Below are 15,078 nucleotides of genomic sequence, written 5' to 3'. Positions count from 1 at the left end.
GCGCAGCAGCATGACGTGTGATTGACGTGCAACTAGGGGGATGAAGGGGACTTGACATTTAGCTCTACATGTGGAGACAGAAATCTGGGGGGTCAAGTCAACCTAATCCCAAATCATATCTAACATCCTATGTTTAAAGAACTATGTTATCCAAAAGGAAAGGTCTCTCGAATAAAGTCTATTCTATACTGACTGTGAGTGCGTGTACAAGCGTCTAAGTGTCTACACTAGATGCGAGGGCAGAAATCTTCCATAGTAACAGGGCTATGAATTACTTGCATAAAGACAGAGAAGCCGGGCCCTTTGCTCGGTAGCTGGAAGAATGTTTACTTAAACTACTAGACAGGAATGCATTGGATGGGGAGCGGAGCAGATAATCTCGAAGGTGAAATACAGTTTTTTGGCAAGCAGACAGGTCGAGTCAGGCACCGTTAGCCGCGCAGGGAGTAGGACAAAGTTCATGGATACAGATGCGAGCTCAGACTGGAGCTTTCAGAGGCAGAAGGCAGGAAAAGGCTTAATGGCAGAATCAGGGCCTACTCGCCTGGACTGTAAAATGGGATAAATGAACCATATAAAGCCGGTGGCCTTTCATACTTAGGAATAGAATATCCGGCCCATTCATGGCGGATCTGAAAGAGGACATGTTGACGGTGGACGCACATGTGTTTGCGTCTTCATAACTGGAACTGGAGGGAACATACATGTACTTGTGATTTATACATGAAACCGTTGGGGTCCAAGGTAGGGGACATAACTGATCATAAAAATCCATATTTCCACATTCCCTCCTTGTCCCCTACTTGCCCTTAGGAGATATCAATCTTCATCAATCTGTCGATCTGTTCATATAGCATCATTTGTTCTTCTTTCTTCTTCCGGGATGAATGAAATCTTGGTGGTGGAATACACGATGTGGCACACAGACCACAAATCGCTGGTCCACATTGTAGGCATAAGCAGCAACTGAATAGTATGAGAAAGCCAATACCTAGGAAGGATAGGACCCTCCATCCCCAGGCTGACAATACACCCCAAAACCAACCGGACCAAGTCCAGGTGCCTGGATTCTGGTGTATCTGGCTTACAATCTTATGAAGGCGAGTTATGGCTTTATATACAGATGGCGAATTTTCTGGTATGAAAATGCAACAGCTTGATCCGATGACCCTACAAGCTCCGCCCCTATCGGCCAGGATGACGTCAAGGACAAGACGATTTTGAAGCACAACAATCCGCATAGCAGACTGCTCCTCTGTTAAATTGCCTAAGGCGGAAATAGTTTCGTTCACTACTGCTTCAAGGGTTCTGGTTAATCTACGTATCAGCTTACTATTGGTAACTGTACCTATATAGGGAAAGAGACCTTTATTGAAATCTGTGTATTTTTCCCATGCTGTCTCAGTGTAATCGACTATTGGGAGATCTCTCCGTTCTCTATTGTGTACTAAATGAGTATTTCTGTGATAATCAGGAGGAGCTAGGAAAACAGGTGGCAAAAGGAATCCGATGTAGCAGGTACCATCCCAATCTAGAGGCAAACGTATATATGCAGTCTGACCACATACGAAGTAGGAATGGCGAGAAGCTCTAAATGTAGATTTGCCTTGATCACTGAATTCTATTACAGTGGTGCATCTACTATGGCCCATATGTATGGAACCATTCTTTCTTACACATAATTCACCTTTAACTGGAAATACTGACATAGCGGGCAAAATTGGTGCAGCTTCGGATTCAACATTCAGGATCATGAGATTAAGCGTGAAATTCCCTAATCCATATACTTCATTTTCTAGATCAGTTCCTGTTCTTTTGGGAAGTCCCTCCTTGTTAGGATAGCAGACTTTGAGTAAAACTAGGTTCAGGTTTCCCCATACCCAATTGTCTTGATAAGTTACTGAGTTTGAATCTAAGGAATTAATTAAACTAAACCATGCTCCACAGGAGCCATTGTGTGTGAACGGATATGGAAAGAGAGGCAGAATTCCCTTATAGTTCTGATAGGGAGGGAGTCGGCCACATATCCAACAATTTGTAGCATTGCTAGCCTGATGGGAATGATGTAACATACTAATAAATGTGTTATTGCGCAGCGCAAATCTATAGGACAACTCATGCGGGGGTAATTCACTAAAAGAATGTTCAGCAGTAACATTGTAAACACGTTTAGAAATAGGATAATATATGTGCAACAATATACTTGCAGCTATTATTAAAAGACTTAGGAAAAACAAAATTAATAACGTCACTGTGCAATGACTACGCAGTGATTTACAGTACGCATGTTGTTTCAATTGCATCTTTCGGTTTCTTTCTCTATTCAGGTCTAGAGGATACATGTCAGAGACAAATTCGACCGATTCACCTTGGAGAGGACTTAAACAATCAAATTGTCTGACTTGTTAGACCTTAGTTTTAGTTTGTATAGTTCCTTATTACTCTGTTCAACCAAAGGAAGCTTTGAGTCAATCGGTGAAGACACGCGAGGTGTATCGTTTACATCAGACGGAAGTCCATGAAATTTCTTGATATGACTTGAATGTATCCAGCCTTTGCGACCTTCGATCTTCACGGCTGTCCTCGTGGTTAACAGTACAAGTTGAGGCGATTTCCACCTAGGATCCAGCTGAGTCTTCCGATCAAAATTCCTCACTAACACCAGGTCCCCGGGAACTACGTCATGGGGTTTCACCTCGGTGTTGTCGGGAAAGGCTGCAGCTACCTGTGAACGACAAGATTGTAGTGCAGACATCAAGGAAGCCAAGTAATCTGTCAGCATATTACAGTCAACATCAGTTATTTTGCGTGGTATAGGCGTCCCCCACATATTTGGTGGTCTGCCAAAGATCACCTCATAAGGGGATAGCCCTGTTCGAGAGTGCGCTACCATTCTCATGTAAAAGAGTGCAACTGGTAAGGCTACTACCCAGTCGACACCTTTCTCTCTACATATTTTGGACAATCTAATTTTCAGAGTTTGATTATGTCGTTCCACGAGACCTGCTGCCTCGGGGTGTCGGACACAGTGAAATTTCCACTGATAGCCTAACAAAAGTGAAACGTGTTTCATAAGTTCGGATGAGAACGGCTGGCCGTTATCTGAGTAGACAACACGTGGTAAACCGTACCGTGGGAAGAATTCTCGAACCAACTGTTTGGCAGTAGTCGGGGCAGTGTAATCTGAAACCGGGTATGCCTCTGTCCAACGGGAAAGAGCACAGACAACTACAAGAACATATTTGAATCCTCGACATCGTTCCATCTGGATATAATCCATCTGGAGGACTTCAAAAGCGTGATCGGGAGGTTGAAATCCACCCTGTTCTACGGGAATGCTTTTACCTGGGTTAAACTGACAACAGATCATACAGGTACGAACTTTTTGTTTAGCTGCTGCTCGTAAATGTTTGTTGAACCAAATGTGTTGAATGCTGTCTAGCATAGCTTTTTCTCCTAGGTGCGCTGGACTATGTATTGTATTAATGATGACTTGGACCATTGAATCAGGAAGGAACCATACAGATTTTTCCTTCGTCATCCATCCCTGATCCGTTTGGATCCCTCCTAATTCAGTCCATTTCTTTATTTCATCTGATGTAGCATGTGTCTGTATGTCAATTACGTCAAGAGCGGGATCCTTAACCGTCATGCAATGTGTTGGTGTCGGAACTATTGTCTTTGTCATGTCAGATGTGTGAGTTTGAGCAGTCTGTTTAGCTGTTCTGTCAGCTAGATCATTGCCTTGGGAAATGATATCAGTAACTTTCGTATGAGCTTTACATTTCATAATTGATATTGCAGTGGGTAGATGTATTGCATCTAATAAGGCATGAATGAGGGGTCCGTGCTGAATGTGGGCACCGTGAGAAGTTAAATAACCTCTCTCTCGCCACAGCACGCCGAAGTCATGTACAACTCCGAATGCATAACGTGAATCAGTGTATATGTTGACTTTTTATTAGTGGCTTGAATACAGGCTTGTGTCAGAGCGATGAGCTCTGCTGCTTGAGCTGACAAGGTATTTATACAATTTGTTTCAATGACTTCAGTGTCTGTTGTGACTGCATACGCGGCCACTAACTCTCCTGTACTTGTTCTCATACATGAACCATCTACATACAACGTCAAGTCTGGATCTGACAATGGGACGTCTGTCAAGTCTTGTCTGGGTTTCGTCGTAATAGTGATAACTTCAATACAATCATGTGCTAGTGGGTCTGTTCCGTTTACTGGTAACAGTGTGGCAGGATTCAATGTACTACAACGTCTGATTTCTATGTGTGGCTGAAACAATGTTAATTCGTAACCGGTGAGTCTTGCTAAAGTCAAGTGTTGTGTTTGTGTGCGGTTCAAGAGAACCTCTACTGCATGTGGTACTTGTACTGTCAATTGGTGTCCTAACACTATGGCATCGCTTTGTCGGATTGCTAAAGCTGTTGCTGCCACTGATTTCAGGCACGCAGGCAGAGCCTGAGCTACGGGATCTAATGTACTAGAAAAATAAGCACATGGTTTGTGTGATCCTGCTTGTTCCTGTGTGAGTACTGACAAGGCAGTACCTTCGCGTTCTGTAACAAAGAGTGTAAACTGTTTATTGTAACATGGTGTTGCTAAAACAGGTGCTTGACATAAAGCTTTCTTTAGGCTTTCAAAAGCTTGTGTATGTTCCTGAGTCCAAGGGAGGACAGTCGATGTGGCTGCCTCCTGTGTTGTCAACTGAATGAGTGGTTTTGCTAGAAATGCATACTGAGGGATCCACTGCCTACAATATGAAGTGAGGCCTATGAAAGCCCGTACCTCCTTTTGTGTCTTGGGTATTGGCATGTTAGCAATTAACTGGATGCGATCTGGTGTAAGCTGCCTTCCCTCCTTGGACAGCGAGTGTCCAAGGTAAACAACTCGCTGGACACAGAATTGCAGCTTAGAAGGGGACACCTTGTGCCCCTTTTCGGCCAAAAATTGTAAAACCGTCAGTGAGGCTTTTTCACATTCAGGTTCGCTTCTAGCGGTGATCAGCAGATCATCGACATATTGAAGCAGGGCAGTGTTGACTGGCATGTGGATACTGTCAAGTTCTCGTTTCAGTGCTTGGCTATAAATGCTGGGGCTTTCTGTGAATCCTTGAGGTGCGGGTGTGAATTTAAAGCTTCGTCCATTTAAACTAAATCCGAACAAGTATTGGCTTTCCGGATCTATTGGGACGCTGAAAAAGGCATTCTTGAGATCAATTACAGTAAAGAATGTTGCTTCGGAATCAATGGCTGTCAGTAATGAAGAAATGTCTGGGACTACGGGGTATTGTGGTACAATGCATTTATTTAATTCGCGCAGGTCAATAACCAATCGATATACTGGCGGGGCTTTTGGATCAGTTCGTTTAAGAATCGGAATTATCGGGGAATTACATACATTGGAGTCGGTTTCCACAACCACTCCTTGGGTAATAAGCTCGTCAATGATTTGCAGTAAAGCCACTACAGCATCTGGGGGTAACTTGTATTGTTGCATTCGTGGTAGTACCACTCCTGTCTTTAGTGTGACTCGATATGGTGTAATGTTCATGCAACCAACATCTGTAGGGCCTTGTGCCCATAAATGTGTGGGTAAAGTCTGCAGTCGGTGATCCATGTCTCGGGACACATAGTGCCCTTTGAAATCACGTAGAAACAATCTTACTCCTTCCGGAGAACAACATATTATAGCTCCTAGAGCTTTCAATGTTTTTATACCTAACAGGTTTTCTGGACATGATTTAGTAAGCAATAAATCTGTAGTTCATGTCAAGGGACCAATCGTAAGTGGAAGAGGCTGTGATACTTCGTTAATGATAGGTTTTCCTGAAAAGCCAAGGGAAATATTCTGTGAGCCTGAGAGGGGTGCCCCTGGAACTTCACTACGTTTTATCGTTGTTCGGCTTGCCCCTGTATCAAGTAAAAAATTTCTATCTTGGCCTAATAGTTCACTGTGTACATAAGGTCCTTCTTGATCTACTGGGACCTCGATAAGGGGTAAGCCGACTTCCCTCTCTAGGCTGTTTCATGAGTATCGTTGATAATCAGGATAGTCATACTGTGCGGTCTGGTACATCTGTTGTGTCGTTGTTTGTGTGGCAGCAATAGGCTGCGGTGGTGGAGCAGGCATAGACTGTTGCGGAGCCGGCATGGACTGTGCATGCTGCGGGGCTCCTTGTTGGTTCTGATCCTGTCTAAGTGGCCGTGGTCTTTCTTTTGTATTACCTATGGCGATATTATGTTTTAAAACTGGACAATCGTGTACATAATGACCTGGCTGTTTACAATAGTTGCATGTCCCTTTTACAGGACCTACTGAAACACTGGACTGTGTCATACCCTTTTTATGACCGTCAGCTGGAACTGTCTGGGAAACTAGCATTTTCATTTTCGTGTCTTTCATGCGTCTTTGTTCATGTTCTTGTTCCTCTCTAATTCTATTGTGATGGTACTGTAGCATTTGTAACATTTGTGACGGAGTGTTACCTTGCCAGGTACTCTCGAATTTCAATACTCTATTCTTAACTTGGGGCAAGGAATTTTCAACTAATTTTGTCACAAACAGATGTGGATACGATTCGCTACTTGCTTTTATTCCAGTATTTATACCAAAACATTTTTCGAATCGGGCATAGAAATCACTAGTGTCCTCATCGTGCTTTTGTTTACAGGCTGAGATTGCACCCCAGTCTTCCTTTTTCGTAGTTAATAAACGTGGCAGTACCTGTACTAGTAAACCTGGTAGTGTTTTGGTCTTTTCCCCAAGCCCTGAACCTGGACCTCGAGCTTTTTCTTCGTTTTCTAATGCTGTCCAATCTATCTTTTGGTCCCCCACCTCCCAATCCTTTTCCTTGAGTTTTTCGTAAATGCCCGCAGGCATTAATACCTTCAATATTGTCATAATGTCGGGATAGGTATACTCTCCCATGAGCAACATGTCTTTAATTTCACGGTGGAAACCCGCTGGGTCTTTGTCATGACTGGGTACCACTTTCTTCATTTCTAATAGTTCTATTTTAGATATGGGTGTGTATACAAACACACGTTTAAACTGATTGTCCTCACCTTTTATCGGGTGTACTTCGCGTAAGGGATTCTGTCTATCCATGTAATACGTCGTTCTTTCCTTGATGGGCAGTGAGACATGTTCGGGGCATACAAAAAGAATGTACTGCTTTCTGGATTCTAGTATTTCTCTAATTAACTCAGTACCTGAACCTCTCGATTTATTCGTGAGTAATTCAGTCAATATATCAGGTAAGGGACCAGGATCGGAGTGTTGGCTTTTATATAATATAAGGAGTTGTTGAATCATATAGATACCAGCTAAACGCTGTTCATCTGGGGTGAGGTTCAAAAACGTGTGCGCTAGTGTATCATCACTATATTTTCCGGGACTATCAACCCAGTGAACGGCTGACCTGGCTAATTCTTGTTCGTCCATAGAATCGAGTATATGATAACCCCTTCGTTCTCGGAGTAATTTGTCAGCGGCTTGGAACGAATGTTCGGGGGACCTTATATTTATTATAGGGGTTTGGAAATTTCTGCTATTATCTGGACGTATCGGACGTATCGGATCAGTAAAGCATCTAGTATTATTGCAAGATCTTCCTCTACCTACATAGGCCATGGTTTCTAACTGTCCTGTGGGCAGTTCTAATTCTTCTTCCTCCTCGGTTTGTTCAGGCTGGTCTACTGCTAATCTTTCTTCGTGTATTCGTTCTACTTCTTTGCGGATCTTTCGGCACATAGCTACTATACTTAATCGTTTATCATGTCTCCCCTCTGATATATTCCGACTCCATGTGGTAAGAATTTGCATTTCTTCCGGATTTACCCCTGGTCGGTCTTGATTTCTGATCACACAATTTATGAGGAAACGTAACAGTTCCCCCTGTATCTCCACTTTCTGGTACTCCATAGCTCTATTAATACTCTCAGAATCTCGCCCTGACTGGACAAAATGATATATATTTTCTAAATGTGTAGTCATTCCTGGTAGCCTCCCTAAATATATTGCAGCTCGTCGGATACGTAATGATGCCAGCAGCATTTCGTCCTCTTTGCCGGGCACAGGGTCATATCTACAATCTATTAGAAGTTCCTTAAGCATGTCGGGAGTTACTAGTTTGGGCGTACGTTGGTGGGCTAATTCTTGAAAGGAAAGTTTATTTACTCTGGGTGGCGTGGAAAAAATGTTTGATGTACCTCCTGTAGCACCACCTGGGGTGCTGGATGTGAAAGGATTCGTTGAACGTGATATAGCAACCATAGGTGTGGATACAGTTGTAGAAACAGATGTGCTTGCCGGAACTTGTGTCGGAGTTTGTTGTTGCGGAGGTACAGACGGAGGAGGATCTTGGCGTTGAACCCCCTCGGCAGGCGGTCTATGTGGCGCAGTATTAGCATACTCGGGAGCTGCGTCGTCTAAATAAGAGGAAAGGAAAACATCTTCTGCGGTTCTGGGATGCCCTTTGGGATGTACTTTTATCGGAAACAATGGGGGTGGCAAGTCTTTTGGTATCTCCGGAGTAGCCTTAGGTAACCCTTCGGCCAGAAGAGGATACATACCATTCATAAGGGCATTTCTTTGTCTGTCTACTTGTTCTGATTTTACTCGAGTACCTTCTTCAATTAATATATTTTCTCGGACTTTATTTGAATTCTCCTTACTTTTCTCTTCCTGTCTGAGCGCTTTTTCTGTACGTCTATATGATTCTTTACGCCATAATTCAATGGCATCTTTCTGTGACTGTCTAGCTTTCTTTTTCCATAATTCTTCCTCTACTTTCATGATGCAATCTGCATCCCAGGTCCCAGCTGCGGGCCACCTCTGACTTTCTGGTAATTCCTTGGTGTAGTCTACCCATAAATCAAGAAATAATATGGCGTCTAGGCCATGTTTATGATACATGAAGTACCCTGGAGTGTCCCTAGGAGGAATGGGAACAGCTTCTTCGAGTACCCCTTTTCTAGTTTTGATCTGTCTTAATTTCGAAAAGAGCGGCATATTGAGAACTGATCTGATACCTGATTTTGAACACGTTTAATACAACAAAACACAATAATGAACAGTCATTCACACCACAATATGCAGAACGTATTTAAAACATTTAACATTTAACATTTTAATGAACAAACAATGATGGCCATTTAGGGAACTTGGTCACTAAGCATAATACTCGGCACTAACTAGGTAATTCTGAATTATATACTAGACATACTTGATATACTGCTAAACAGTACAGATACACTGCTGAAACAGTGCAGACCGGATTTGTGTACCCAAACCCGTCTTGACCGGCACAACTTATGTGCACGTCAGAACGCCTCCCCGACAATGGTACTCACCGGGTAGCTCGGAACGGAAGGCCTCGGAACTGAACTGAACTGGACTTGAACCGGACTGGACTCGACTCGAAACTTCGGGACCTCGGAAACTGGTGGGCCTCTGTATACCTCGGATCTTGCTCTCTCAGCTAGGCTCTGGTCGGGATACTTCGCACTTCTCACCGCCTCGTCTGGGTGTTGATCGCAGCCTCAGTTACCCCCGCTCGGCAGGAGGGAGATACAGGAAATCCTGTGGGTACGCGTTGTTGTCCGTCCAGCTGTGGCAGGAGACCGGGCCTGCAACGCACCTCCGGCGCGTGAGATGAGAAAGTGTCCCTGTTCGGGCGCCATATATGTGGTAAATAATTTAGTTACCGGAACTTAATTTGATGCGGAAAATTAATAATAATAGCTCAGTAAAATAAGAGGCAGAATCCGTGGTATTAGAGGTTCGGAACGGGCTTTATTCCAAAATCAATTCGAATTGATGGACTCCATATTCCATCACCACGAAGGTTCAGGAAGTGAAGGACCAACTTTATTGACAGGTAATCATTTTTATACAGAGGCATTATAGTGAAAACAGATGCAGGAGGCGTAACAGTTGATAACAAAGATAACACATACATGCGTAACTAAAATGGGTGTAACTATGCGTAACTAAAGAACGTCATTTAGGTATGATGTCACTAATGGGTGGTTCCATGAAAGAATTTCGCAATGTCAGCAGAAATACTTGGCAGAGATGCGCGCGCAGCAGCATGACGTGTGATTGACGTGCAACTAGGGGGATGAAGGGGACTTGACATTTAGCTCTACATGTGGAGACAGAAATCTGGGGGGTCAAGTCAACCTAATCCCAAATCATATCTAACATCCTATGTTTAAAGAACTATGTTATCCAAAAGGAAAGGTCTCTCGAATAAAGTCTATTCTATACTGACTGTGAGTGCGTGTACAAGCGTCTAAGTGTCTACACTAGATGCGAGGGCAGAAATCTTCCATAGTAACAGGGCTATGAATTACTTGCATAAAGACAGAGAAGCCGGGCCCTTTGCTCGGTAGCTGGAAGAATGTTTACTTAAACTACTAGACAGGAATGCATTGGATGGGGAGCGGAGCAGATAATCTCGAAGGTGAAATACAGTTTTTTGGCAAGCAGACAGGTCGAGTCAGGCACCGTTAGCCGCGCAGGGAGTAGGACAAAGTTCATGGATACAGATGCGAGCTCAGACTGGAGCTTTCAGAGGCAGAAGGCAGGAAAAGGCTTAATGGCAGAATCAGGGCCTACTCGCCTGGACTGTAAAATGGGATAAATGAACCATATAAAGCCGGTGGCCTTTCATACTTAGGAATAGAATATCCGGCCCATTCATGGCGGATCTGAAAGAGGACATGTTGACGGTGGACGCACATGTGTTTGCGTCTTCATAACTGGAACTGGAGGGAACATACATGTACTTGTGATTTATACATGAAACCGTTGGGGTCCAAGGTAGGGGACATAACTGATCATAAAAATCCATATTTCCACACAATAACCACGAAAGGAGCGAAAAGCAGACGCAGGCCAGGGTGTAGTATTGAGGTCCAAGTTTTTGGTCGTAGCCCTTGAATCCTTGAAGCACTCAAGGGCTGCATCAGCCTTGTCTCCAAAGAGGAGTGAGCCATCAAAAGGCATGTCCATGAGGTTTGCCTAGACATTCCCCTAAAAGCCAGACATCCTCAGCCAGGCCTGATGGCCAAAGTCGAAGAAATTGCTTTACCCAGCGAGTCCGTTGTATTCAAGCCACAGCAAATGACGAACTTTGCTGCATCTCTCCCGTCTGAAACTGCTTGGGAGAGCAGAATTCGGACCTCATCTGAGACCCTAGGCAGCACCTGCTCAACCTTATCCCATATAGAATGGGAGTAACAGCCCAAAAGGCATGCGGTGTTCACCTACCTTAATGCAGGCCTGGCTGAAGAGAATAATATTCTTCCCAAAGGTCTCCAGCCGTTTGAATTCCCTGTAAGGAGGAGCGGAAGGGAACGCGCCACGGGAAGTGGAAGCCTGGACCACCAAGCTTTGGGGGTGTGGGGTGGGCAATGAGGAAAACTGGGTCGCCAGGTGCAGAGCGATGGTGGTGGGCAATCATTCTATTCACAGGAGCCCCTGTGCTGGGTTTGGACCAGGTGCCCAGAAGAATGTCTGTTATGCTCTCGTTAAAAGACAGCAAAGGTTCCAATGAGGAGACAAGAGGTTGCACGACCTCCATAAAGACATTCTTCTTGACTGCCACTGTAGGAAGCTGCAGGTCCAGGACCTCCACAGCCCTATGCACCACCATAGCAAACAACGCCCCCTCCCCCGTAGCCAGGTTTGGGGACACAGTATGCCAGAATCTGGGGAGGTGCCCAGGCCACTGGCATCACCCAGTTCCTCATATACATGAGGAACTGGGTGATGCCAGTGGCCTGGGCACCTCCCCAGATTCTGACATACTGTGTCCCCAAACCTGGCTACGGGGGAGGGGGCGTCGTTTGCTATGGTGGTGCATAGGGCTGTGGAATTTCTAAGGGATCCTGCGGCCACTCCCAATCGTCTTCATCCAACCCTAAACCTTCAGAAAGGGGCTGGTTAGAGGGTATGAAGCTGTACGGCTCTGTCGGCGCCAGCCTCGGCATCGGTGGATGCTAGACCGGCTCTGTATTGTACAGAATGATGATGGGGTAGGCACCACCGGCGGGTGCTGGCCGTGCCGGAGACCTCGGCATCGGACGCAGCGCCAGGGGAAGTCATAGTGGAGGTGCGACCAGCGCCGGTCCGGACCTGGGAACCGTTCGAGAGGAGGCCAAGGTGCCAGGACCAGAGCTGAAGGCGCCGGACCCACGGAATCTCCGTCACTTGGGCCTGAGGGGCCGAAAGGTGTGCCGGCAGGGTCAGGCTGCTCAAAAATGGCACATATGGAGTCGTAAAATTCCTTAAGTTGGCCGGGGGGCGTTCCTGTACCCAGAAAGGGAGGGTTACGCGGAGTCAACCCAGATGGTGCTCTGCTGAAACAGGGCCTGGAACGCAGGGGCTCCTCTGTCTCGCCACGTGGTGGACAGAGCAAAAACAAAGCATGCATTGACTTTTTGTGCTTCTTGTGGTGCCTCTTACCTGACGACTTCAACGAAGAGGACTTCGAGCTCCTGGAGCGATGCTCGGACCTTCCTCTCGACCTGGACTAAGAGCGAGATCGACAACACGACCTCCGCGGTGCATGCCAGGCCGCAAGCAACTTCAGAGACTGCTCACTCAAAGTCTTTGGCGCCATGGTCTGGCAATCGGAGCACAACACAGTGGGACCGATTCACAGAACTAACTTAAGACAAAATCCTAAACTTACTACTTTTTGTATTCACAGAAGTTCGGATTTGTCTTAAGTTTGTCTTAAGACAAACTTAAGACAGACTTAAGACTGACTTAAGACAGCCTTAAGACAAACTTAAGACAAAATCCTAACTTAAGTCTGTCACCAGAGACACACGAGGTGGGGGTCCGTTACCAACATAGCATGGTGTCTGGCGCCGCAAGGCTTGAATCCAGAAGTCTTCCTACTGGACATCCTAACACACTAAAAGGAGTTGAAAAAAGGTTGAAAAAACTCAGTCAAAATGTGACAGTGGTAGCTCTCCTCAACGGATCGGCACTGACTGGCACGGAAAGAAAAGAACTGACGTCAGCACACCGCAGTGGTTGTTATATTGACGATGCAGACGTCACAACGATGACGGACACGACGACTATGATGTCACGTAAAGTCCACCAATGCCACCTACCGGCGCGTTGGGGTACTACTATCAAACATCTTTCACATCCAGCCTGACGCCTGCAAGTTCAAAGGGAAGGAATCTGCAGCTAGATGTCTCTATCAGATATCACCTATTGCCCTGGTAGTGATAACAAAAGAGTGGATGCCTTATCCCTTTACTACCTTGAAGAGACAGAAACTATCAACCAACCACCACCCACGATTGTCCAAGAGCAGATTATCGGAGTACTATCACAGAGAATTTCCTTGATCAGATCAAGTAATACATGCCAATAAAAAAATTAATAGATGATTTCTGAGCTTTAGTGAACACCAAAGATATTCATCATGACACCAATTTGGCGTAGGGCTTCAACCCATTCAAACCTGTGAAGGGGAAATAAGCCTATAAAATGACAAAAATGCAGAAAAAAACTGGACGGCTCTGGATATGTGTTAGGGCACTGAAAAGTTACACTTGTGATATATTATATAAAATTGGTGACATTCCAAACTTTAGAGCCTTGCAATCTATGTCTAAAACCAATCAGTGCCCCTTGCCGAAATTGAGGAGGTACAGTTTCAAAATTACTAAATCAAAAATTACTTCCAAGACTGATTTACAAAAAGAAACGAGCTATCCATCATCAGTGCTTGAAATGGAAACACAGAAGTTCCCTCTACCAGTGTACCTGTTTGCTTTAGTGAAGTGCTGGGGCTCTTCAATTAAAACTATTGAACCTTTGCTGAGAAGTGCAGGTATTCTGTACCTGCCCATTTAAAGTGCTGTCTATTTTAGAACACCCAGTTTGCCCTAAAGAGTGAATTGAACGTTCAACTTTGGGCAAAGCTCCCTAGGACTTTGTGAATACCAAGGCACGTCTGTGCATTTAACGTTACTCATTTGAGCTCACATAACAGTAGTGCTATAGCAGTGAACTATTCACAAGAATTGTGATATATTTAATGAATGAAGTACACCTTAAGACTTCTCTGACAGGAGGTCAGTAACCAGACTTGTGTGTGAAGTTCCACACATAAGCCTTTCTTGGTAGTACCAGAGGTTACTTTATAAGGGAGACATATAGCACAGCACTTACGATTAAGGTGACAGGTTTCTTCATTCAATTTTACAAGCAAATAACAATAGAAATCAATTGGGTTCCATCACTGGATTATCTTTAAAAGTGGGGAAAAAAGGGAAGCAGTGTTCCTTCGAATGGCTCCCCATGCTGTAATTGCTGCAGGGCTAATAGTTGTGTAGTGTGCCAGTCTGAGGAAATAAACATAGAGAACAGATGCTCTGTTGAAGCTAAAGTGGATCCATAGTGATTGAACTATCCTGCTCATTTCATATATTTTCAGCACTGAAATCTTACAGGCCTCCAAAGACAAGTGTACATTCATTCACAGAATTCACAGAATAAAATAAAAATACCTATAAATACTAATCAGATGACAAAAATGTCAAGGTATAAAATACAGAGTTCTACTCCTGACCTTTCCTGAAGGCTGTGTATGGCCGGGGTAGATCTTTCCAGAGTGAGAGTTAGCACTCAGAGGGATCATAATCCACCTCTCAGGAATGAATGAGTTTATAATTCACATATTCGACTCATACATTTTTCACTCATACTATATTTGCGTGTCAATGGTTTTCATTGAAACAAACTGAGTTAATACTGTTTTTCCAGATTTGAAAAATTAAAGATAAAAAGCAGAAGACAAGTAGCTTTTCTTGACAGTGGTCCACCAGGAAGGTGTTATGATTGTAGTTCTCGTATGGATAATGTACAAATAGTCACGTACCAACACTACTATTCTTGTTACGAGTCTTCAAATGTTTTTGAGCCCATAATCAGTCCCTTGGCCAAGGTATCCATAATAATCCACTACACAATTGCCAGTCCTTTTTGTTTCTTCCTTGTCTTGGGATTGCTTAAAAACAGTTTAAC

At 44.4% G+C, this 15,078-nt stretch overlaps 1 protein-coding gene across 1 annotated transcript in view; it reads right to left on the bottom strand.

Annotated features, from left to right (window-relative positions):
• Positions 1-15,078, bottom strand: part of LOC146808453 (transient receptor potential cation channel subfamily M member 2-like) — a 2,757,229-nt gene that overhangs the window by 408,613 nt on the left and 2,333,538 nt on the right. The gene's annotated exons all lie outside the window — the stretch shown is intronic.

This window comes from Triturus cristatus, chromosome 8 (genome assembly GCF_964204655.1).
Source record: "Triturus cristatus chromosome 8, aTriCri1.1, whole genome shotgun sequence".
Classification (NCBI taxonomy): domain Eukaryota; kingdom Metazoa; phylum Chordata; class Amphibia; order Caudata; family Salamandridae; genus Triturus; species Triturus cristatus.
This window is presented reverse-complemented; position numbering and strand designations above follow the sequence as displayed.